Consider the following 25,060-nt stretch of genomic DNA (forward strand, 5'->3'; position numbering starts at 1 on the left):
AGCTTTCAGCAGCCCTGGGCGAGTTCTTTAGAGAAATGTGACCCTTTTTCATGGTGCTGTTGTCTATGTCCAGCTAACCACGGAGATAAGGATGGTCGTTGTCATTTTCTGAGCTGCGAACGGGCAGAAAGGTGAGAAAATGTCGGATTTTGACCATTTGTGCTGACCTTTCAATTTCAACGTACCTCTCTATAACATGACCCAGCTGTAATGTCAGCGGTCGCATTGGTTTCATTTTTGGTTTGCTTGTAGGGCGCTGACACCCACAATCAGTGACCCAGAAAACTTAGCACTGCTGTGAATAGTTTAGTCGCAAAGTAAAGATTCACGGGTAAAAAGCCCCAAACTTCTAGATAGGTTCTTTTTCAGCTTTCAGCAGCCTTGGGTGAGTTCTTTAGAGAAATGTGGCTCTTTTTCATGGTGTTATTTTTTATGTCCAGCCACACAACGAGATGAGGATGGTCATTGTCATTTTCTGAGTTGCGAACGGGCAGAAAGGTGAGAAAATGTCGGATTTTGACCATTTGTGCTGACCTTTCAATTTCAACGTACCTCTCTATAACATGACCCAGCTGTAATTTCAGTGGTCGCATTGATTTCATTTTTGGTTTGCTTGTAGGGCGCTGGCACCGACATTCAGTGACCCTTAAAAATTTGGCACTGCTGTGAATAGTTTAGTCGCAAAGTGAAGATTCACGGGTAAAAAAGCCCCAAACTTCTAGATGGGTTCTTTTTCAGCTTTCAGCAGCCCTGGGCGAGTTCTTTAGAGAAATGTGGGTCTTTTTCTTGGTTCTCTTGTCTATGTCCAGCTATACAACGAGATGAGGATGGTCATTGGCATTTTCTGAGCTGCGAACGGGCAGAAAGGTGAGAAAATGTCGGATTTTGACCATTTGTGCTGACCTTAAAATTTCAACTTACCTCTCTATAACATGACCCAGCTGTAATTTCAGTAGTCGCATTGGTTTCATTTTTGGTTTGCTTGTAGGGCGCGGGCTCCCGCATTCAGTGACCCAGAAAATTTGGCACTGCTGTGAATAGTTTAGTCCCAAAGTGAAGATTCACGGGTAAAAAGCCCCAAACTTCTAGATAGGTTCTTTTTCAGCTTTCAGCAGCCCTGGGCGAGTTCTTTAGAGAAATGTGACCCTTTTTCATGGTGCTGTTGTCTATGACCAGCTAACCAACGAGATAAGGATGGTCATTGTCATTTTCTGAGCTGCGAACGGGCAGAAAGGTGAGAAAATGTCGGATTTTGACCATTTGTGCTGACCTTTCAATTTCAACGTACCTCTCTATAACATGACCCAGCTGTAATGTCAGCGGTCGCATTGGTTTCATTTTTGGTTTGCTTGTAGGGCGCTGACACCCACAATCAGTGACCCAGAAAATTTGGAACTGCTGTGAATAGTTTAGTCGCAAAGTAAAGATTCACGGGTAAAAAGCCCCAAACTTCTAGATAGGTTCTTTTTCAGCTTTCAGCAGCCCTGGGCGAGTTCTTTAGAGAAATGTGGGTCTTTTTCTTGGTGCTCTTGTCTATGTCCAGCTACACAACGAGATGAGGATGGTCATTGTCATTTTCTGAGCTGCGAACGGGCAGAAAGGTGAGAAAATGTCGGATTTTGACCATTTGTGCTGACCTTTCAATTTCAACGTACCTCTCTATAACATGACCCAGCTTTAATTTCAGTGGTCGCATTGGTTTCATTTTTGGTTTGCTTGTAGGGCGCTGGCACCCGCATTCAGTTACCCAGAAAATTTGGCACTGCTGTGAACAGTTTAGTCGCAAAGTGAAGATTCACGGGTAAAAAGCCCCAAACTTCTAGATGGGTTCTTTTTCAGCTTTCAGCAGCCCTGGGTGAGTTCTTTAGAGAAATGTGGGTCTTTTTCATGGTGCTATTTTCTATGTCCAGCTACACAAGGAGATGAAGATGGTCATTATCATTTTTGTGAGCTGCGAACGGGCAGAAAGGTGAGAAAATGTCGGATTTTGACCATTTGTGCTGACCTTTCAATTTCAACGTACCTCTCTATAACATGATCCAGCTGTAATATCAGTGATCGCATTGGTTTCATTTTTGGTTTGCTTGTAGGGCGCTGGCACCCGAATTCAGTGAACCAGAATATTTGGCACTGCTGTGAACAGTTTAGTCGCAAAGTGAAGATTCACGGGTAAAAAGCCCCAAACTTCTAGATAGGTTCTTTTTCAGCTTTCAGCAGCCCTGGGTGAGTTCTTTAGAGAAATGTGGCTCTTTTTCATGGTGCTATTTTCTATGTCCAGCCACACAACGAGATGAAGATGGTCATTATCATTTTCTGAGCTGCGAACGGGCAGAAAGGTGAGAAAATGTCGGATTTTGACCATTTGTGCTGACCTTTCAATTTCAACGTACCTCTCTATAACATGACCCAGCTGTAATTTCAGTGGTCGCATTGGTTTCATTTTTGGTGTGCTTGTAGGGCGCTGGCACCCGAATTCAGTGAACCAGAATATTTGGCACTGCTGTGAACAGTTTAGTCGCAAAGTGAAGATTCACGGGTAAAAAGCCCCAAACTTCTAGATAGGTTCTTTTTCAGCTTTCAGCAGCCCTGGGCGAGTTCTTTAGAGAAATGTGACTGATTTTCATGGTGCTGTTGTCTATGTCCAGCTAACCAACGAGATAAGGATGGTCATTGTCATTTTCTAAGCTGCGAACGGGCAGAAAGGTGAGAAAATGTCGGATTTTGACCATTTGTGCTGACCTTTCAATTTCGACGTTCCTCTCTATAACGTGACCCACCTGTAATTTCAGTGGTCGCATTAGTTTCATTTTTGGTTTGCTTGTAGGGCGCTGGCACCCGCATTCAGTGACCCAGAAAATTTGGCACTGCTGTGAATAGTTTAGTCGCAAAGTGAAGATTCACGGGTAAAAAGCCCCAAACTTCTAGATAGGTTCTTTTTCAGCTTTCAGCAGCCCTGGTTGAGTTCTTTAGAGAAATGTGGCTCTTTTTCATGGTGCTATTTTTATGTCCAGCTACACAACGAGATGAAGATGGTCATTGTCATTTTCTGAGCTGCTAACGGGCACAAAGGTGAGAAAATGTCGGATTTTGACCATTTGTGCTGACCTTTCAATTTCAACGTACCTCTCTATAACATGACCCAGCTGGAATTTCAGTGGTCGCATTGGTTTCATTTTTGGTTTGCTTGTAGGGCGCTGGCACCCGCATTCAGTGACCCAGAATTTGGCACTGCTGTGAATAGTTTAGTCGCAAAGTGAAGATTCACGGGTAAAAAGCCCCAAACTTCTAGATAGGTTCTTTTTCAGCTTTCAGCAGCCCTGGGTGAGTTCTTTAGAGAAATGTGGCTCTTTTTCATGGTGCTATTTTCTATGTCCAGCCCCACAACGAGATGAAGATGGTCATTATCATTTTCTGAGCTGCGAACGGGCAGAAAGGTGAGAAAATGTCGGATTTTGACCATTTGTGCTGACCTTTCAATTTCAACGTACCTCTCTATAACATGACCCAGCTGTAATTTCAGTGGTCGCATTGGTTTCATTTTTGGTTTGCTTGTAGGGCGCTGGCACCCGAATTCAGTGCACCAGAATATTTGGCACTGCTGTGAACAGTTTAGTCGCAAAGTGAAGATTCACGGGTAAAAAGCCCCAAACTTCTAGATAGGTTCTTTTTCAGCTTTCAGCAGCCCTGGGCGAGTACTTTAGAGAAATGTGACTGATTTTCATGGTGCTGTTGTCTATGTCCAGCTAACCAACGAGATAAGGATGGTCATTGTCATTTTCTAAGCTGCGAACGGGCAGAAAGGTGAGAAAATGTCGGATTTTGACCATTTGTGCTGACCATTCAATTTCAACGTACCTCTCTATAACATGACCCAGCTGTAATTTCAGGGGTCGCATTGGTTTCATTTTTGGTTTGCTTGTAAGGCGCTGGCACCCACAATCAGTGACCCTAAAAATTTGGCACTGCTGTGAATAGTTTAGTCGCAAAGTAAAGATTCACGGGTAAAAAGCCCCAAACTTCTAGATAGGTTCTTTTTCAGCTTTCAGCAGCCCTGGGCGAGTTCTTTAGAGAAATGTGACCCTTTTTCATGGTGCTGTTGTCTATGACCAGCTAACCAACGAGATAAGGATGGTCATTGTCATTTTCTGAGCTGCGAACGGGCAGAAAGGTGAGAAAATGTCGGATTTTGACCATTTGTGCTGACCTTTCAATTTCAACGTACCTCTCTATAACATGACCCAGCTGTAATGTCAGCGGTCGCATTGGTTTCATTTTTGGTTTGCTTGTAGGGCGCTGACACCCACAATCAGTGACCCAGAAAATTTGGAACTGCTGTGAATAGTTTAGTCGCAAAGTAAAGATTCACGGGTAAAAAGCCCCAAACTTCTAGATAGGTTCTTTTTCAGCTTTCAGCAGCCCTGGGCGAGTTCTTTAGAGAAATGTGGGTCTTTTTCTTGGTGCTCTTGTCTATGTCCAGCTACACAACGAGATGAGGATGGTCATTGTCATTTTCTGAGCTGCGAACGGGCAGAAAGGTGAGAAAATGTCGGATTTTGACCATTTGTGCTGACCTTTCAATTTCAACGTACCTCTCTATAACATGACCCAGCTTTAATTTCAGTGGTCGCATTGGTTTCATTTTTGGTTTGCTTGTAGGGCGCTGGCACCCGCATTCAGTTACCCAGAAAATTTGGCACTGCTGTGAACAGTTTAGTCGCAAAGTGAAGATTCACGGGTAAAAAGCCCCAAACTTCTAGATGGGTTCTTTTTCAGCTTTCAGCAGCCCTGGGTGAGTTCTTTAGAGAAATGTGGGTCTTTTTCATGGTGCTATTTTCTATGTCCAGCTACACAAGGAGATGAAGATGGTCATTATCATTTTTGTGAGCTGCGAACGGGCAGAAAGGTGAGAAAATGTCGGATTTTGACCATTTGTGCTGACCTTTCAATTTCAACGTACCTCTCTATAACATGATCCAGCTGTAATATCAGTGATCGCATTGGTTTCATTTTTGGTTTGCTTGTAGGGCGCTGGCACCCGAATTCAGTGAACCAGAATATTTGGCACTGCTGTGAACAGTTTAGTCGCAAAGTGAAGATTCACGGGTAAAAAGCCCCAAACTTCTAGATAGGTTCTTTTTCAGCTTTCAGCAGCCCTGGGTGAGTTCTTTAGAGAAATGTGGCTCTTTTTCATGGTGCTATTTTCTATGTCCAGCCACACAACGAGATGAAGATGGTCATTATCATTTTCTGAGCTGCGAACGGGCAGAAAGGTGAGAAAATGTCGGATTTTGACCATTTGTGCTGACCTTTCAATTTCAACGTACCTCTCTATAACATGACCCAGCTGTAATTTCAGTGGTCGCATTGGTTTCATTTTTGGTGTGCTTGTAGGGCGCTGGCACCCGAATTCAGTGAACCAGAATATTTGGCACTGCTGTGAACAGTTTAGTCGCAAAGTGAAGATTCACGGGTAAAAAGCCCCAAACTTCTAGATAGGTTCTTTTTCAGCTTTCAGCAGCCCTGGGCGAGTTCTTTAGAGAAATGTGACTGATTTTCATGGTGCTGTTGTCTATGTCCAGCTAACCAACGAGATAAGGATGGTCATTGTCATTTTCTAAGCTGCGAACGGGCAGAAAGGTGAGAAAATGTCGGATTTTGACCATTTGTGCTGACCTTTCAATTTCGACGTTCCTCTCTATAACGTGACCCACCTGTAATTTCAGTGGTCGCATTAGTTTCATTTTTGGTTTGCTTGTAGGGCGCTGGCACCCGCATTCAGTGACCCAGAAAATTTGGCACTGCTGTGAATAGTTTAGTCGCAAAGTGAAGATTCACGGGTAAAAAGCCCCAAACTTCTAGATAGGTTCTTTTTCAGCTTTCAGCAGCCCTGGTTGAGTTCTTTAGAGAAATGTGGCTCTTTTTCATGGTGCTATTTTTATGTCCAGCTACACAACGAGATGAAGATGGTCATTGTCATTTTCTGAGCTGCTAACGGGCACAAAGGTGAGAAAATGTCGGATTTTGACCATTTGTGCTGACCTTTCAATTTCAACGTACCTCTCTATAACATGACCCAGCTGGAATTTCAGTGGTCGCATTGGTTTCATTTTTGGTTTGCTTGTAGGGCGCTGGCACCCGCATTCAGTCACCCAGAATTTGGCACTGCTGTGAATAGTTTAGTCGCAAAGTGAAGATTCACGGGTAAAAAGCCCCAAACTTCTAGATAGGTTCTTTTTCAGCTTTCAGCAGCCCTGGGTGAGTTCTTTAGAGAAATGTGGCTCTTTTTCATGGTGCTATTTTCTATGTCCAGCCCCACAACGAGATGAAGATGGTCATTATCATTTTCTGAGCTGCGAACGGGCAGAAAGGTGAGAAAATGTCGGATTTTGACCATTTGTGCTGACCTTTCAATTTCAACGTACCTCTCTATAACATGACCCAGCTGTAATTTCAGTGGTCGCATTGGTTTCATTTTTGGTTTGCTTGTAGGGCGCTGGCACCCGAATTCAGTGCACCAGAATATTTGGCACTGCTGTGAACAGTTTAGTCGCAAAGTGAAGATTCACGGGTAAAAAGCCCCAAACTTCTAGATAGGTTCTTTTTCAGCTTTCAGCAGCCCTGGGCGAGTACTTTAGAGAAATGTGACTGATTTTCATGGTGCTGTTGTCTATGTCCAGCTAACCAACGAGATAAGGATGGTCATTGTCATTTTCTAAGCTGCGAACGGGCAGAAAGGTGAGAAAATGTCGGATTTTGACCATTTGTGCTGACCATTCAATTTCAACGTACCTCTCTATAACATGACCCAGCTGTAATTTCAGGGGTCGCATTGGTTTCATTTTTGGTTTGCTTGTAAGGCGCTGGCACCCACAATCAGTGACCCTAAAAATTTGGCACTGCTGTGAATAGTTTAGTCGCAAAGTAAAGATTCACGGGTAAAAAGCCCCAAACTTCTAGATAGGTTCTTTTTCATCTTTCAGCAGCCCTGGGTGAGTTCTTTAGAGAAATGTGGCTTTTTTTCATGGTGCTATTTTCTATGTCCAGCTACACAACGAGATGAGGATGGTCATTGTCATTTTCTGAGCTTCGAACGGGCAGAAAGGTGAGAAAATATCGGATTTTGACCATTTGTGCTGACCTTTCAATTTCGACGTACCTCTCTATAACATGACCCAGCTGTAATTTCAGTGGTCGCATTGGTTTCATTTTTGGTTTGCTTGTAGGGCGCTGGCACCCGAATTCAGTGAACCAGAATATTTGGCACTGCTGTGAACAGTTTAGTCGCAAAGTGAAGATTCACGGGTAAAAAGCCCCAAACTTCTAGATAGGTTCTTTTTCAGCTTTCAGCAGCCCTGGGCGAGTTCTTTAGAGAAATGTGACTGATTTTCATGGTGCTGTTGTCTATGTCCAGCTAACCAAAGAGATAAGGATGGTCATTGTCATTTTCTAAGCTGCGAACGGGCAGAAAGGTGAGAAAATGTCGGATTTTGACCATTTGTGCTGACCTTTCAATTTCGACGTTCCTCTCTATAACGTGACCCACCTGTAATTTCAGTGGTCGCATTAGTTTCATTTTTGGTTTGCTTGTAGGGCGCTGGCACCCGCATTCAGTGACCCAGAAAATTTGGCACTGCTGTGAATAGTTTAGTCGCAAAGTGAAGATTCACGGGTAAAAAGCCCCAAACTTCTAGATAGGTTCTTTTTCAGCTTTCAGCAGCCTTGGTTGAGTTCTTTAGAGAAATGTGGCTCTTTTTAATAGTGCTATTTTTATGTCCAGCTACACAACGAGATGAAGATGGTCATTGTCATTTTCTGAGCTGCGAACGGGCAGAAAGGTGAGAAAATGTCGGATTTTGACCATTTGTGCTGACCTTTCAATTTCAACGTACCTCTCTATAACATGACCCAGCTGTAATTTCAGTGGTCGCATTGGTTTCATTTTTGGTTTGCTTGTAGGGCGCTGGCACCCGAATTCAGTGAACCAGAATATTTGGCACTGCTGTGAATAGTTTAGTCGCAAAGTGAAGATTCACGGGTAAAAAGCCCCAAACTTCTAGATAGGTTCTTTTTCAGCTTTCAGCAGCCCTGGGTGAGTTCTTTAGAGAAATGTGGCTCTTTTTCATGGTGCTATTTTCTATGTCCAGCCACACAACGAGATGAAGATGGTCATTATCATTTTCTGAGCTGCGAACGGGCAGAAAGGTGAGAAAATGTCGGATTTTGACCATTTGTGCTGACCTTTCAATTTCAACGTACCTCTCTATAACATGACCCAGCTGTAATTTCAGTGGTCGCATTGGTTTCATTTTTGGTTTGCTTGTAGGGCGCTGGCACCCGAATTCAGTGAACCAGAATATTTGGCACTGCTGTGAACAGTTTAGTCGCAAAGTGAAGATTCACGGGTAAAAAGCCCCAAACTTCTAGATAGGTTCTTTTTCAGCTTTCAGCAGCCCTGGGCGAGTACTTTAGAGAAATGTGACTGATTTTCATGGTGCTGTTGTCTATGTCCAGCTAACCAACGAGATAAGGATGGTCATTGTCATTTTCTAAGCTGCAAACGGGCAGAAAGGTGAGAAAATGTCAGATTTTGACCATTTGTGCTGACCATTCAATTTCAACGTACCTCTCTATAACATGACCCAGCTGTAATGTCGGGGGTCGCATTGGTTTCATTTTTGGTTTGCTTGTAAGGCGCTGGCACCCACAATCAGTGACCCTAAAAATTTGGCACTGCTGTGAATAGTTTAGTCGCAAAGTAAAGATTCACGGGTAAAAAGCCCCAAACTTCTAGATACAGAGGCAATATGCTTTGGTTCTGCAAGAGTGCTCAATGCCTGATTCAGGCAGAGCGGCGTACACAAAGGCACACAATGAAAAACCTTGGCAAATTTATTCCGTTGTGACTCCGAGTTTCATGGCTGAACCAATCATCAGACAACGATAATGGAATAGGAGGCAGCGCTGGTATATCTAAGTGGAGAGAGGTGTGATAATACGATAGCGAGAGGAGTAATCGCGTGAATGTATACAGGGACGGGCTATTTCAGAGGCAGATGCAGTAGGCGCAGGTCTAGCACTAACAAGTACGCACTTAATGTCGCTCACACACCACACACACACACACACACACACACACATACTAACACGCACACACATAGTAACACCCACACACACATACACACATACACCCACTAACACACACATACACTCACCCACAACACCCTAACTTGCACACGGGCGCACGCACACACAGGACACCCACCCACCCACAACACCCTAACTCGCACACGCACAAACACACGCACACACGCATATACACACACCTATAGACACATGTCCACACGTATACACAGGCATCTGCGTTCGTATGACAAATCTAAGCGCACACAAACTCCTGCAATCACGCGTCAAAAACCCCGCAGCGGTCATAGCTGTCTATGTAATAGGGGTGGCCAGCAGAAACTTGCGCTGGTGAGGGCATTTAGATACCAGCTCACTTCTCTTGTTTAGGGAGGTAGCTTTTGAAGCTTTCAGGATGTGGAACTTTTCGGTTAAGCATAGGCCACACTTCTTGCTGATGTTACTGTACGAAGGTGCTCTATCCTTGATCTCCCATCTGATGTCGAATCCGCGGTTCTCGTTTTTCAGATCCCAGATGTGCTTGGACAACTTAGTCGATGCGGCGTACTTTTCATGGCGGAAGTCCGAAGTGTGTTTGTTGTAGCGCTGCTTGAATGTGGTAGCAGTCATGCCGACGTAGGTCTTGACTTCGTTGGATGCTACATGTGCCTCGTACACGACGTCGGAAGACTGGCAGTCACCGTTGAGGGGGCACGACGCCTTGACCCGACAATTGCATGGCACAACTGGCGGTCGCGACTGAAGTTTTGCAGCATTGTGCCCTTTGATAATCGACGCTACGTTCTTCATACAGCTGTAGCTTACTTTTGTTGTGTTCTTGTTAAACACCTTGTGTAGCGCCGACCCTTCAGGGAAGTGTTTCTTGACGAGGTATAGAAACTTTGCGCCAACGTTGGTTTTGACCGTGGTACTGTACGGCGGGTTAAACCAGATGACGTCGCGGCTGCGCCCTTTCTTCGCTTTTTTCTTCTTGTTGCTCGGTTCATCCTTGTATGTCATGGTTTTCGGGTGGCCACTTGAGGCCAGTGCGTCCTCGTATAACGTTTTAGCATCGTTGAACACTTCCTCATTGCATGAGATACGTTGCAGCCTCTTGTTGATGCCAATGGGTATTTGTCTCAGCACCTGCGGTGGGTGACAGGACCGCACATCGACGTACAGGGGTGTACTATTCGGTTTCCTGTATGGTTGGAATGTTCCGGTGGCGAGATTCAGGGTCACATCCAAGTAGTCGACGATCTTCTTGTTGGTTTCGATTGTTATTTTTAAGCCGTGTGCTTGGAATATCTGTATGATCTGTTTGCGCGTGCGGTCGGCATCATGACCCGTGGCGTCCTTCATTATCGCTAGTCCGTCGTCACGGTAAAGACCCACGCACTGGTCGCCCAGGAGTGGACGGAGTTTGCTGAGGATTAATGCCCCAACAAGCTCGCAGGCTTCTGCGCCGTCGTACGACCCCATTGTTACGTCGAATGACCCGTCCTTCTCCTTCTTCATCCATGCTTTGCCGCCGTCGAACAACAATGACTTCCGTGCGTGCAGTATCGTCTCAATGTCCTTCTTGGACATTGGAACGTGCGTCCCGGCGTACGACAGGGCATCCAGCAGAAGGTCTTTCGTTATGCTGGGGTAAAACTCGACGATGTCGAACACGACGAAGGTGTACCGCGGCTTGTCTTCAATGCCCTTGAACCACTCGATGACCGCTTGCGTGTTCTGCCACAGATTCTCACATACGCTGATCCGCATGGGGCCGATAACACCATCCAGTATGGATTTGCTTACGACGCCTATTTCGGACTTGGCGGGGTTAATCAGTCTGCATTGCAGCTTGTCATGGAAGTCGGCTTTATGATCCTTTAATGTGACGAACGCTTGTGCCTTGGCCAGACATTCCATTCGGTCATCCAAACTTCTAGATAGGTTCTTTTTCAGCTTTCAGCAGCCCTGGGTGAGTTCTTTAGAGAAATGTGGGTTTTTTTCATGGTGCTATTTTCTATGTCCATCTACACAACGAGATGAGGATGGTCATTGTCATTTTCTGAGCTGCGAACGGGCAGAAAGGTGAGAGAATGTCGGATTTTGACCATTTGTGCTGACCTTTCAATTTCGACGTACCTCTCTATAACGTGACCCAGCTGTAATTTCAGTGGTCGCATTGGTTTCATTTTTGGTTTGCTTGTAGGGCGCTGGCACCCGCATTGAGTGACCCAGAAAATTTGGCACTGCTCAGAATAGTTTAGTCGCAAAGTGAAGATTCACGGGTAAAAAGCCCCAAACTTCTAGATAGGTTCTTTTTCAGCTTTCAGCAGCCCTGGGTGAGTTCTTTAGAGAAATGTAGCTCTTTTTCATGGTGCTATTTTCTATGTCCAGCTACACAACGAGATGAGGATGGTCATTGTAATTTTTTGAGCTGCGAACGGGCAGAAAGGTGAGAAAATGTCGGATTTTGACCATTTGTGCTGACCTTTCAATTTCGACGTTCCTCTCTATAACGTGACCCAGCTGTAATTTCAGTGGTCGCATTGGTTTCATTTTTGGTTTGCTTGTAGGGCGCTGGCACCCGCATTCAGTGACCCCGAAAATTTGGCACTGCTGTGAATAGTTTAGTCACAAAGTGAAGATTCACGGGTAAAAAGCCCCAAACTTCTAGATAGGTTCTTTTTCAGCTTTCAGCAGCCCTGGGTGAGTTCTTTAAAGAAATGAGGCTCTTTTTCATGGTGCTATTTTTTATGTCCAGCTACACAACGAGATGAAGATGGTCATTGTCATTTTCTGAGCTGCGAACGGGCAGAAAGGTGAGAAAATGTCGGATTTTGACCATTTGTGCTGACCTTTCACTTTCAACGTACCTCTCTATAACATGACCCAGCTGTAATTTCAGTGGTCGCATTGGTTTCATTTTTGGTTTGCTTGTAGGGCGCTGGCACCCGCATTCAGTGACCCAGAAAATTTAGCACTGCTGTGGACAGTTCAGTCGCAAAGTGAAGATTCACGGGTAAAAAGCCCCAAACTTCTAGATAGGTTCTTTTTCAGGTTTCAGCAGCCCTGGGTGAGTTCTTTAGAGAAATGTGGCTTTTTCATGGTGCTATTTTCTATGTCCAGCTACACAACGAGATGAGGATGGTCATTGTCATTTTCTGAGCTGCGAACGGGCAGAAAGGTGAGAAAATGTCGGATTTTGACCATTTGTGCTGACCTTTCAATTTCAACGCACCTCTCTATAACATGACCCAGCTGTAATTTCAGTGGTCGCATTGGTTTCATTTTTGGTTTGCTTGTAGGGCGCTGGCACCCGCATTCAGTGACCCAGAAAATTTGGCACGGCTGTGAATAATTTAGTCGCAAAGTGAAGATTCACGGGTGAAAAGCCCCAAACTTCTAGATAGGTTCTTTTTCAGCTTTCAGCAGCCCTGGGTGAGTTCTTTAGAGAAATGTGGCTCTTTTTCATGGTGCTATTTTTTATGTCCAGCCACACAACGAGATGAGGATGGTCATTGTCATTTTCTGAGCGGCGAACGGGCAGAAAGGTGAGAAAATGTCGGATTTTGACCATTTGTGCTGACCTTTCAATTTCAACGTACCTCTTTATAACATGACCCAGCTGTAATTTCAGTGGTCGCATTGATTTCATTTTTGGTTTGCTTGTAGGGCGCTGGCACCCTCATTCAGTGACCCATAAAATTTGGCACTGCTGTGAATAGTTTAGTCGCAAAGTGAAGATTCACGGGTAAAAAGCCCCAAACTTCTAGATAGGTTCTTTTTCAGCTTTCAGCAGCCCTGGGCGAGTTCTTTAGAGAAATGTGGCTTTTTTCATGGTGCTATTTTCTATGTCCAGCTACACAACGAGATAAGGATGGTCATTGTCATTTTCTGAGCTGCAAACGGGCAGAAAGGTGAGAAAATGTCGGATTTTGACCATTTGTGCTGACCTTTCAATTTCAACGTACCTCTCTATAACATGACCCAGCTGTAATTTCAGTGGTCGCATTGATTTCATTTTTGGTTTGCTTGTAGGGCGCTGGCACCCGCATTCAGTGACCCAGAAAATTTGGCACTGCTGTGACGAGTTTAGTCGCAAAGTGAAGATTCACGGGTAAAAAGCCCCAAACTTCTAGATAGGTTCTTTTTCAGCTTTCAGCAGCCCTGGGTGAGTTCTTTAGAGAAATGTGACTCTTTTTCATGGTGCTATTGTCTATGTCCAGCTAACCAACGAGATGAGGATGGTCATTGTCATTTTCTGAGCTGCGAACGGGCAGAAAGGTGAGAAAATGTCGGATTTTGACCATTTGTGCTGACCTTTCAATTTCAACGTACCTCTCTATAACATGACCCAGCTGTAATTTCAGTGGTCGTATTGGTTTCATTTTTGGTTTGCTTGTAGGGCGCTGGCACCCGCATTCAGTGACCCAGAAAATTTGGCACGGCTGTGAATAATTTAGTCGTAAAGGGAAGATTCACGGGTAAAAAGCCCCAAACTTCTAGATAGGTTCTTTTTCAGCTTTCAGCAGCCCTGGGTGAGTTCTTTAGAGAAATGTGGCTCTTTTTCTTGGTGCTGTTTTTTATGTCCAGCCACACAACGAGATGAGGATGGTCATTGTCATTTTCTGAGCTGCGAACGGGCAGAAAGGTGAGAAAATGTCGGATTTTGACCATTTGTGCTGACCTTTCAATTTCAACGTACCTCTCTATAACATGACCCAGCTGTAATTTCAGTGGTCGCACTGATTTCATTTTTGGTTTGCTTGTAGGGCGCTGGCACCCGCATTCAGTGACCGAGAAAATTTGGCACTGCTGTGACGAGTTTAGTCGCAAAGTGAAGATTCACGGGTAAAAAGCCCCAAACTTCTAGATAGGTTCTTTTTCAGCTTTCAGCAGCCCTGGGTGAGTTCTTTAGAGAAATGTGGCTCTTTTTCATGATGCTATTTTCTATGTCCAGCTACACAACGAGATGAGGATGTTCATTGTCATTTTCTGAGCTGCGAACGGGCAGAAAGGTGAGAAAATGTCGGATTTTGACCATTTGTGCTGACCTTTCAATTTCAACGTACCTCTCTATAACATGACCCAGCTGTAATGTCAGCGGTCGCATTGGTTTCATTTTTGGTTTGCTTGTAGGGCGCTGGCACCCATATTCAGTGAACCAGAATATTTGGCACTGCTGTGAATAGTTTAGTCGCAAAGTGAAGATTCACGGGTAAAAAGCCCCAAACTTCTAGATAGGTTCTTTTTCAGCTTTCAGCAGCCCTGGGTGAGTTCTTTAGAGAAATGTGGCTCTTTTTCATGGTGCTATTTTCTATGTCCAGCTACACAACGAGATGAGGATGGTCATTGTCATTTTCTGAGCTGCGAACGGGCAGAAAGGTGAGAAAATGTCGGATTTTGACCATTTGTGCTGACCTTTCAATTTCAACGTACCTCTCTATAACGTGACCCAGCTGTAATTTCAGTGGTCGCATTGGTTTCATTTTTGGTTTGCTTGTAGGGCGCTGGCACCCGCATTCAGTGACCCAGAAAATTTGGCACTGCTGTGAACAGTTTAGTCGCAAAGTGAAGATTCACGGGTAAAAAGCCCCAAACTTCTAGATAGGTTCTTTTTCAGCTTTCAGCAGCCCTTGGTGAGTTCTTTAGAGAAATGTGGGTCTTTTTCATGGTGCTATTTTCTATGTCCAGCTACACAACGAGATGAAGATGGTCATTATCATTTTCTGAGCTGCGAACGGGCAGAACTGTGAGAAAATGTCGGATTTTGACCATTTGTGCTGACCTTTCAATTTCAACGTACCTCTCTATAACATGACCCAGCTGTAATTTCAGTGGTCGCATTGGTTTCATTTTTGGTTTGCTTGTATGGCGCTGGCATCCATATTCAGTGAACCAGAATATTTGGCACTGCTGTGAATAGTTTAGTCGCAAAGTGAAGATTCACGGGTAAAAAGCCCCAAACTTCTAGATAGGTTCTTTTTCAGCTTTCAGCAGTCCTGGGCGAGTTCTTTAGAGAAATGTGACTCTTTTTCATGGTGCCGTTGTCTATGTCCAGCTAACCAACGAGATGAGGATGGTCATTGTCATTTTCTGAGCTGCGAACGGGCAGAAAGGTGAGAAAATGTCGGATTTTGACCATTTGTGCTGACCTTTCAATTTCAACGTACCTCTCTATAACATGACCCAGCTGTAATGTCAGCGGTCGCATTGGTTTCATTTTTGGTTTGCTTGTAGGGCGCTGGCACCCACAATCAGTGACCCTAAAAATTTGGCACTGCTGTGAATAGTTTAGTCGCATAGTAAAGATTCACGGGTAAAAGCCCCAAACTTCTAGATAGGTTCTTTATCAGCTTTCAGCAGCCCTGGGTGAGTTCTTTAGAGAAATATGGCTCTTTTTCATGGTGCTATTTTCTATGTCCAGCTACACAACGAGATGAGGATGGTCATTGTCATTTTCTGAGCTGCGAACGGGCAGAAAGGTGAGAAAATGTCGGATTTTGACCATTTGTGCTGACCTTCCAATTTCAACGTACCTCTCTATAACATGTAGTCCATCGGCCAAATCTCAGAAAGGGCCTCTTTCGGCGAAAGTGATGCACTGAAGCTCCAACTAAACGCCCTTTGGCACACTAGCTCATGAGACCCCATAGAATACGAATCCGATTGTTGGACGTTGCCAATCCAGTCCAGGATAGTCGAACTGGGTCGAATACCTTCTTCCGATTTTCGTAATTTCGTCCACCATTACATCTTTCTCATCGACTTTTTTTCGCTTGGCGAATGTTCTTGAGCCGCTGAGCAGAATCTACGCACGCTCGAACACTTGAAATGCCTGCATGTTGACCGTTCGCAAGATTCTAGCGAGCTTGGTGGAAATCTATTATTTATTTTGACATTTTTGGGGGAATCTGAATTACTCAATTAGAACGGTAGAAGCTCATTCGGAGAAGACGGCGTGTCGCCGCTGTCGGATTGTCGCTACTGTGTTTCAGACGTATTTGCTTGAACGTGCTATTGAGGATGGACAGAAGATGAAGTGACGGCTTTCTTGAAAACGGAAGGTTTTGTCTACATTGTAGCTGAAACATCTCATCTGGCGTCTAGAACGCAATTATTATGAGTTGTGAGTGCCAGCTGAGCTGAACACAAGCTGGACACCATTCGTCAGCTGGGAATTTGCATCGAAGCTCTTGATAGCCACGATAAGCATAATTATACAGAGGTAACCTTGTTTGACTCAATACGCATGCAGGTGATACCACTAGTGGCACTACAATGTAAATATTGCAAAATTGATGCAACAGCGAATATGTACTTCGTACAATCACGAACAATTGTAAGGCAAGTGTTCATGCATGTCATAGAAGAATTTCAGCCCGGACGTCTTGTCATGGTCATAAATAAAACAGGACTTGAGTTGGCTCTGGACATAAACACACTTGTGGTGAATACGGTCATTATTGCGAGAAAAATATTTAGCCATTGTATGTTAATACCGGATACCGCACTACAAGCAATATTTCATGTACATGTATGTGAGAGTCAATTGCATCCACAAGGCCGTAGATGCATGTAAGCACACAATGCTGTACAGTATAAGTAGTAGTCGACATGTGGTGCCTTCCTGCTGCACATGCACATGCGGCAAGTTGGCAACGACACATGACCTATCTGCACCGCGCAGCGTGAGCTTAGAAAGGAATATTGCACACATAGTGCTATTTGTGTTCCGATATCGTTAAGCCGGTATACATGTACTAGTATCCTTATACATGTACCTGGTCACTCCATAGGCGATGCCGACTGTACTAATCTTATCCATATTACCCGATAGGCTATAGCACACTGCGTCAGATCACTATGCAACAAAACAAGAGCTTTGGAGCGAATATACACTGAAGCAAAGTAGGTTTCAACGGTACAGCACTAGTCACGATGAGGGGAGTTACGAGGATGGTTAGGCCGTGACATATAGATGATGATTGTTAATAATTCATGCACGGTGGAAAATTACCACCAATGGCGATGATATTGCTTTCACAACAATGACATCAGTAGGAGCAGTGACACAACCTTACTGCTCCAAGTAGGATTTACAAGCGAGTGAAGGGAGAGCAGACTGGTCTAATAGCAGACCGGATCTAAGCAAGGAAGTAATCGGCATCAGAGGTGAGCTTGCACATCAGAAAACAGATGATGATCACCAAATACAGAGAAGCTGGCTATGTGTATGTTTGTGTCACTGTGTGTGCATGTGTGTGTGTGTGTGTATGCGCGCACATCTGTGTGTGAGAGAGAGAGGCAGACAGACAGATAGCATATGGTGGGAGGGATCAAGGTCTGACCTCAGAGTTAAATGCTGACGGTGTGGAATAGCAACAGTGCGAAATCGGGCAGGGTGGTTAATGGCCCACAATGGAGCCGAGTAGGAGCGCCAGTGGTTGAGGGCTAGCACAGGAGTAGCAGCAGCTCCAGCCTAGGAAGATCAGCTTCTGGATGAAAATCTCCCGGACACAGTAGGTACCAAGCTTCACTAGCAGATTGCCGGCAGGGGTGCATGGCGAGCACCCGTACCTCCCTCAAGCCACCAGAGCCGCAGTACTTGGACACGATCCAGGTGCTTACCCGCCAACAATGCTGAGAAGGCACTGGAGCCATACAGGAACTTATGATCGAGCATGACCACAGACTTGAAATACAGGGTCCGGCGTTGAATACTGAGACAGCGACGTCTCCTCCACAGAACACCACTCTGCCCCACCATTGCATTATTTTCGCTTTTCATGATTTTACAATTGTGTTAGAGCACACAGCACTCGATGCAACATTTACCAGTGACTAAATAACTCCGCGTCTCCGACCATAACTGCAGCGTTCCCGTGAGCCTGTTGGATTTCCGTCAGCCTGTTGGATTTCCGTCAGCCTGTTGAGATTATCTTCATCTCGTCACATGTGAGCCTGTGTGTTTCATCCGTATCGTGGCACAATTGCACAGACACGATTTCCAACTCAGGCCGGTTCCGTTGCTCGAAGGGTTGGCGGTAAGAATTGCTACGCCGTCTGTGGCTGCATGGGAACTTGGCGAGTCGTCGTCTTTCTCCATAAATCCTGATCGTCACGCGAACAACAGCCACTATTGCCTAAAAACTACGACACAACAGTATCAAGCTCGCCCCAGCAGAAGGACACGAATGACGAGCGCTAAGACGGAGAAAGAGAGACAGGGTTAGCGAGAGCTGACTAGTGCAGGTACGCTGCCATCTCCTGAGGTGGTGGGCGAAGCAGCGAAGTGAAACGAAGGAAGATAGAACTTATTAGAAGGCATACGGAGGCACCAAAACCTATTGCCTGTCACATACTAGGTGCCATTTAGGGTTGACAGCTGTCAGCTGACAGCCTCAAAAATTTGAAAATCTGCTCAAAAAACTCTCGATCAGAACTCTGCGCACTCTCAAATGGAGCGCACAGTAAAAACCTCGGCGACGAAGAACGCTTTGTATCGACGCCCTGGACTGAATTCGGCACGTCCAACAAACGGAATAGTGTTCTCTGATATATTCTCTACGTGCTGGGTATGGTCGCGTTTAGTTGGAAGCTCAGTGCATCACCACTTTCGATTTTGAGACTTGGCCGATGGACTAATGACCCAGCTGTAATTTCAGTGGTCGCATTGGTTTCATTTTTGGTTTGCTTGTAGGTCGCTGGCACCCACATTCAGTGAACCAGAAAATTTGGCACTGCTGTGAATAGTTTAGTCGCAAAGTGAAGATTCACGGGTAAAAAGCCCCGAACTTCTAGATAGGTTCTTTTTCAGCTTTCAGCAGCCCTGGGCGAGTTCTTTAGAGAAATGTGACTCTTTTTCATGGTGGTGTTGTCTATGTCCAGCTAACCAACGAGATGAGGATGGTCATTGTCATTTTCTAAGCTGCGAACGGGCAGAAAGGTGAGAAAATGTCGGATTTTGACCATATGTGCTGACCTTTCAATTTCAACGTACCTCTCTATAACATGACCCAGCTGTAATGTCAGCGGTCATATTGGTTTCATTTTTCGTTTGCTTGTAGGGCGCTGGCACCCACAATCAGTGACCCTAAAAATTTGGCACTGCTGTGAATAGTTTAGTCGCAAAGTGAAGATTCACGGGTAAAAAGCCCCAAACTTCTAGATAGGTTCTTTTTCAGCTTTCAGCAGCCCTGGGTGAGTTCTTTAGAGAAATGTGGCTCTTTTTCATGGTGCTATTTTCTATGTCCAGCTACACAACGAGATGAGGATGGTCATTGTTATTTTCTGAGCTGCGAACGGGCAGAAAGGTGAGAAAATGTCGGATTTTGACCATTTGTGCTGACCTTTCAATTTCAACGTACCTCTCTATAACGTGACCCAGCTGTAATTTCAGTGGTCGCATTGGTTTCATTTTTGGTTTGCTTGTAGGGCGCTGGCACCCGCATTGAGTGACCCAGAAAATTTGGCACTGCTGTGAATAGTTTAGCCGCAAAGTGAAGATTCACGGGTAAAAAGCCCCAAACTTCTAGATAGGTTCTTTTTCAGCTTTCAGCAGCCCTGGGTGAGTTCTTTAGAGAAATGTGGCTCTTTTTCATGGTGCTATTTTCTATGTCCAGCTACACAACGAGATGAGGATGGTCATTGTCATTTTCTGAGCTGCGAACGGGCAGAAAGGTGAGAAAATGTCGGATTTTGACCATTTGTGCTGACCTTTCAATTTACACGTACCTCTCTATAACATGACCCAGCTGTAATTTCAGTGGTCGCATTGGTTTCATTTTTGGTTTGCTTGTAGGGCGCTGGCACCCGCATTGAGTGACCCAGAAAATTTGGCACTGCTGTGAACAGTTTAGTCGCAAAGTTAAGGATCACGGGTAAAAAGCCCCAAACTTCTAGATAGGTTCTTTTTCAGCTTTCAGCAGCCCTGGGTGAGTGCTTTAGAGAAATGTGGCTCTTTTTCATGGTGCTAGTTTCTATGTCCAGCTACACAACGAGATGAAGATGGTCATTATCATTTTCTGAGCTGCGAACGGGCAGAAAGGTGAGAAAATGTCGGATTTTGACCATTTGTGCTGACCTTTCAATTTCAACGTACCTCTCTATAACATGACCCAGCTGTAATTTCAGTGGTCGCATTGGTTTCATTTTTGGTTTGCTTGTAGGGCGCTGGCACCCATATTCAGTGAACCAGAATATTTGGCACTGCTGTGAATAGTTTAGTCGCAAAGTGAAGATTCACGGGTAATAAGCCCCAAACTTCTAGATAGGTTCTTTTTCAGCTTTCAGCAGCCCTGGGTGAGTTCTTTAGAGAAATGTGGCTATTTTTCATGGTGCTATTTTCTATGTCCAGCTAACCAACGTGATGAGGATGGTCATTGTCATTTTCTGAGCTGCGAACGGGCAGAAAGGTGAGAAAATGTCGGATTTTGACCATTTGTGCTGACCTTTCAATTTCAACGTACCTCTCTATAACGTGACCCAGCTGTAATTTCAGTCGTCGCATTGGTTTCATTTTTGGTTTGCTTGTAGGGCGCTGGCACCCGCATTGAGTGACCCAGAAAATTTGGCACTGCTGTGAATAGTTTAGTCGCAAAGTGAAGATTCACGGGAAAAATGCCCCAAACTTCTAGATAGGTTCTTTTTCAGCTTTCAGCAGCCCTGGGTGAGTTCTTTAGAGAAATGTGGCTCTTTTTTTCATGGTGCTATTTTCTATGTCCAGCTACACAACGAGATGAGGATGGTCATTGTCATTTTCTGAGCTGCGAACGGGCAGAAAGGTGAGAAAATGTCGGATTTTGACCATTTGTTCTGACCTTCCAATTTCAACGTACCCCTCTATAACATGACCCAGCTGTAATTTCAGTGGTCGCATTGGTTTCATTTTTGGTTTGCTTGTAGGTCGCTGGCACCCACATTCAGTGAACCAGAAAATTTGGCACTGCTGTGAATAGTTTAGTCGCAAAGTGAAGATTCACGGGTAAAAAGCCCCAAACTTCTAGATAGGTTCCTTTTCAGCTTTCAGCAGCCCTGGGCGAGTTCTTTAGAGAAATGTGACTCTTTTTCATGGTGCTGTTGTCTATGTCCAGCTAACCAACGAGATGAGGATGGTCATTGTCATTTTCTAAGCTGCGAACGGGCAGAAAGGTGAGAAAATGTCGGATTTTGACCATATGTGCTGACCTTTCAATTTCAACGTACCTCTATAACATGACCCAGCTGTAATGTCAGCGGTCATATTGGTTTCATTTTTCGTTTGCTTGTAGGGCGCTGGCACCCACATTCAGTGACCCTAAAAATTTGGCACTGCTGTGAATAGTTTAGTCGCAAAGTGAAGATTCACGGGTAAAAAGCCCCAAACTTCTAGATAGGTTCTTTTTCAGCTTTCAGCAGCCCTGGGTGAGTTCTTTAGAGAAATGTGGCTCTTTTTCATGGTGCTATTTTCTATGTCCAGCTACACAACGAGATGAGGATGGTCATTGTCATTTTCTGAGCTGCGAACGGGCAGAAAGGTGAGAAAATGTCGGATTTTGACCATTTGTGCTGACCTTTCAATTTCGACGTACCTCTCTATAACATGACCCAGCTGTAATTTCAGTGGTCGCATTGGTTTCATTTTTGGTTTGCTTGTAGGGCGCTGGCACCCGCATTGAGTGACCCAGAAAATTTGGCACTGCTGTGAATAGTTTAGTCGCAAAGTGAAGATTCACGGGAAAAATGCCCCAAACTTCTAGATAGGTTCTTTTTCAGCTTTCAGCAGCCCTGGGTGAGTTCTTTAGAGAAATGTGGCTCTTTTTTCCATGGTGCTATTTCCTATGTCCAGCTACACAACGAGATGAGGATGGTCATTGTAAAGTGAAGATTCACGAGTAAAAGGCCCCAAACTTCTAGATAGGTTCTTTTTCAGCTTTCAGCAGCCCTGGGTGAGTTCTTTAGAGAAATGTGGCTCTTTTCATGGTGCTATTTTCTATTTCCAGCTACACAACAAGATGAGGATGGTCATTGTCATTTTCTGAGCTGCGAACGGGCAGAAAGGTGAGAAAATGTCGGATTTTGACCATTTGTGCTGACCTTTCAATTTCAACGTACCTCTCTATAACAAGACCCAGCTGTAATTTCAGTGGTCGCATTGGTTTCATTTTTGGTTTGTTTGTAGGGCGCTGGCACCCGCATTCAGTGACCCAGAAAATTTGGCACTGCTGTGAATAGTTTAGTCGCAAAGTGAAGATTCACGGGTAAAAAACCCCAAACTTCTAGATAGGTTCTTTTTCAGCTTTCAGCAGCCCTGGGTGAGTTCTTTAGAGAAATGTGGCTCTTTTTCATGGTGCTATTTTCTATGTCCAGCTACACAACGAGATGAGGATGGTCATTGTCATTTTCTGAGCTGCGAACGGGCAGAGAGGTGAGAAAATGTCGGATTTTGACCATTTGTGCTGACCTTTTAATTTCGACGTCCCTCTCTATAACGTGACCCGGCTGTAATTTCAGTGGTCGCATTAGTTTTTTTTTGGTTTGCTTGTAGGGCGCTGGCACCCGCATTCAGTGACCCAGAAAATTTGGCACTGCTGTGAATAGTTTAGTCGAAAAGTGAAGATTCACGGGTAAAAAGCCCCAAACTTCGAGATAGGTTCTTTTTCAGCTTTCAGCAGCCCTGGGTGAGTTCTTTAGAGAAATGTGGCTCTTTTTCATGGTGCTATTTTCTATGTCCAGCCACACAACGAGATAAGGATGGTCATTGTCATTTTCTGAGCTGCGAACGGGCAGAAAGGTGAGAAAATGTCGGATTTTGACCATTTGTGCTGACCTTTCAATTTCAACGTACCTCTCTATAACAAGACCCAGCTGTAATTTCAGTGGTCGCATTGGTTTCATTTTTGGTTTGTTTGTAGGGCGCTGGCACCCGCATTCAGTGATCCAGAAAATTTGGCACTGCTGTGAATAGTTTAGTCGCAAAGTGAAGATTCACGGGTAAAAAGCCCCAAACTCCTAGATAGGTTCTTTTTCAGCTTTCAGCAGCCCTGGGCGAGTTCTTTAGAGAAATGTGGCTCTTTTTCATGGTGCTATTTTCTATGACATGATCCAGCTGTAATTTCAGTGGTCGCATTGGTTTCATTTTTGGTTTGCTTGTAGGGCGCTGGCACCCACATTCAGTGAACCAGAAAAATTGGCACTGATAAGAACAGTTTAGTCGCAAAGTGAAGATTCACGGGTAAAAAGCCCCAAACTTCTAGATAGGTTCTTTTTCAGCTTTCAGCAGCCCTGGGCGGGTTCTTTAGAGAAATGTGGGTCTTTTTCTTGGTGCTCTTGCCTATGTCCAGCTAGCCAACGAGATGAGGATGGTCATTGTCATTTTCTGAGCTGCGAACGGGCAGAAAGGTGAGAAAATGTCGGATTTTGACCATTTGTGCTGACCTTTCAATTTCAACGTACCTCTCTATAACATGACCCACCTGTAATTTCAGTGGTCGCATTGATTTCATTTTTGGTTTGCTTGTAGGGCGCTGGCACCCGCATTCAGTGACCCAGAAAATTTGGCACTGCTGTGAATAGTTTAGTCGCAAAGTGAAGATTCACGGGTAAAAAGCCCCAAACTTCTAGATAGGTTCTTTTTCAGCTTTCAGCAGCCCTGGGTGAGTTCTTTAGAGAAATGTGGCTTTTTTTCATGGTGCTATTTTCTATGTCCAGCTACACAATGAGATGAGGATGGTCATTGTCATTTTCTGAGCTGCGAACGGGCAGAAAGTTGAGAAAATGTCGGATTTTGACCATTTGTGCTGACCTTTCAATTTCAACGTACCTCTCTATAACATGACCCAGATGTAATGTCAGTGGTGGCATTGGTTTGATTTTTGGTTTGCTTGTAGGGCGCTGGCACCCACAATCAGTGACCCTAAAAATTTTGGCACTGCTGTGAATAGTTTAGTCGCAAAGTGAAGATTCACGGTTAAAAAGCCCCAAACTTCTAGATAGGTTCTTTTTCAGCTTTCAGCAGCCCTGGGTGAGTTCTTTAGAGAAATGTGGGTCTTTTTCATGGTGCTCTTGTCTATGTCCAGCTACATAACGAGATGAGGATGGTCATTGTCATTTTCTGAGCTGCGAACGGACAGAAAGGTGAGAAAATGTCGGGTTTTGACCATTTGTGCTGACCTTTTAATTTCAACGTACCTCTCTATAACATGAACCAGCTGTAATTTCAGTGGTCACATTGATTTGATTTTTGGTTTGCTTGTAGGGCGCTGGCACCCAGAATCAGTGACCCTAACAATTTGGCACTGCTGTGAATAGTTTAGCCGCAAAGTGAAGATTCACGGGTAAAATGCCCCAAACTTCTAGATAGTGTAATAGTTTTACCTTGACACTTCTTGCTTGTCTTATGGTAACACCTTGTGTTCCTACTATTCTCACTCCTGCGGTTCTCACCTTTCTTTTGCTTTATAACCTCTGGTTTGAACATCATTCGACGAATTCTCCAATCAATCAAGTCTATACTGTTACACTGGTAGCTTGAGGATGGTTGAGATCATCGTTTGCCCTTTGACGTGCCTTGTGCTCCTGGCCGCTACTGCTCTGCTATACGCCGCTTTCCGTGAGATCCGCCGCGCTCGGGACAACGTGGCTGCTACAGTTGGACGACATCAATTACCTGCTACACCAAGCTCAAGTCCTCCGGATCTAGCCCCGTGTCGATCGCGTTCTCTCTCCCAGACAAGCCCGAGCGTCAAACGCGTTACCAGAGAACCGAATGTTTTCCATGGCAACCCTTCCGAGTTCAAAGAATGGGTATTTACGGTCGAGTTAGCCTTGAAGTGCTCACCTCAAGGTGACCCGGAGAGCCAAGTTAACTTTGCGGCTAGCTACCTCGCTGGGAATGCGCGTCTTTGGCTAATTTCTTCCCTGGAAGCAGGTGAGCAATTTTCGGATTGGCATTCTTTGA

The 25,060-nt window shown here is 44.8% G+C and overlaps 1 long non-coding RNA gene across 1 annotated transcript; it reads left to right on the plus strand.

Moving 5' to 3' along the window:
* Positions 1 to 19,338: 19,338 nt before the first annotated feature.
* LOC135823745 (uncharacterized) lies at positions 19,339 to 24,237 on the plus strand. Its single transcript, XR_010554742.1, has 3 exons — positions 19,339 to 19,436; positions 21,216 to 21,273; positions 24,180 to 24,237. It is a non-coding gene; the product is annotated as an uncharacterized LOC135823745 (long non-coding RNA).
* The last annotated feature ends 823 nt before the right edge of the window (positions 24,238 to 25,060 follow it).

The sequence above is a fragment of the Sycon ciliatum genome, chromosome 8, assembly GCF_964019385.1.
Source record: "Sycon ciliatum chromosome 8, ocSycCili1.1, whole genome shotgun sequence".
Taxonomy (NCBI): domain Eukaryota; kingdom Metazoa; phylum Porifera; class Calcarea; order Leucosolenida; family Sycettidae; genus Sycon; species Sycon ciliatum.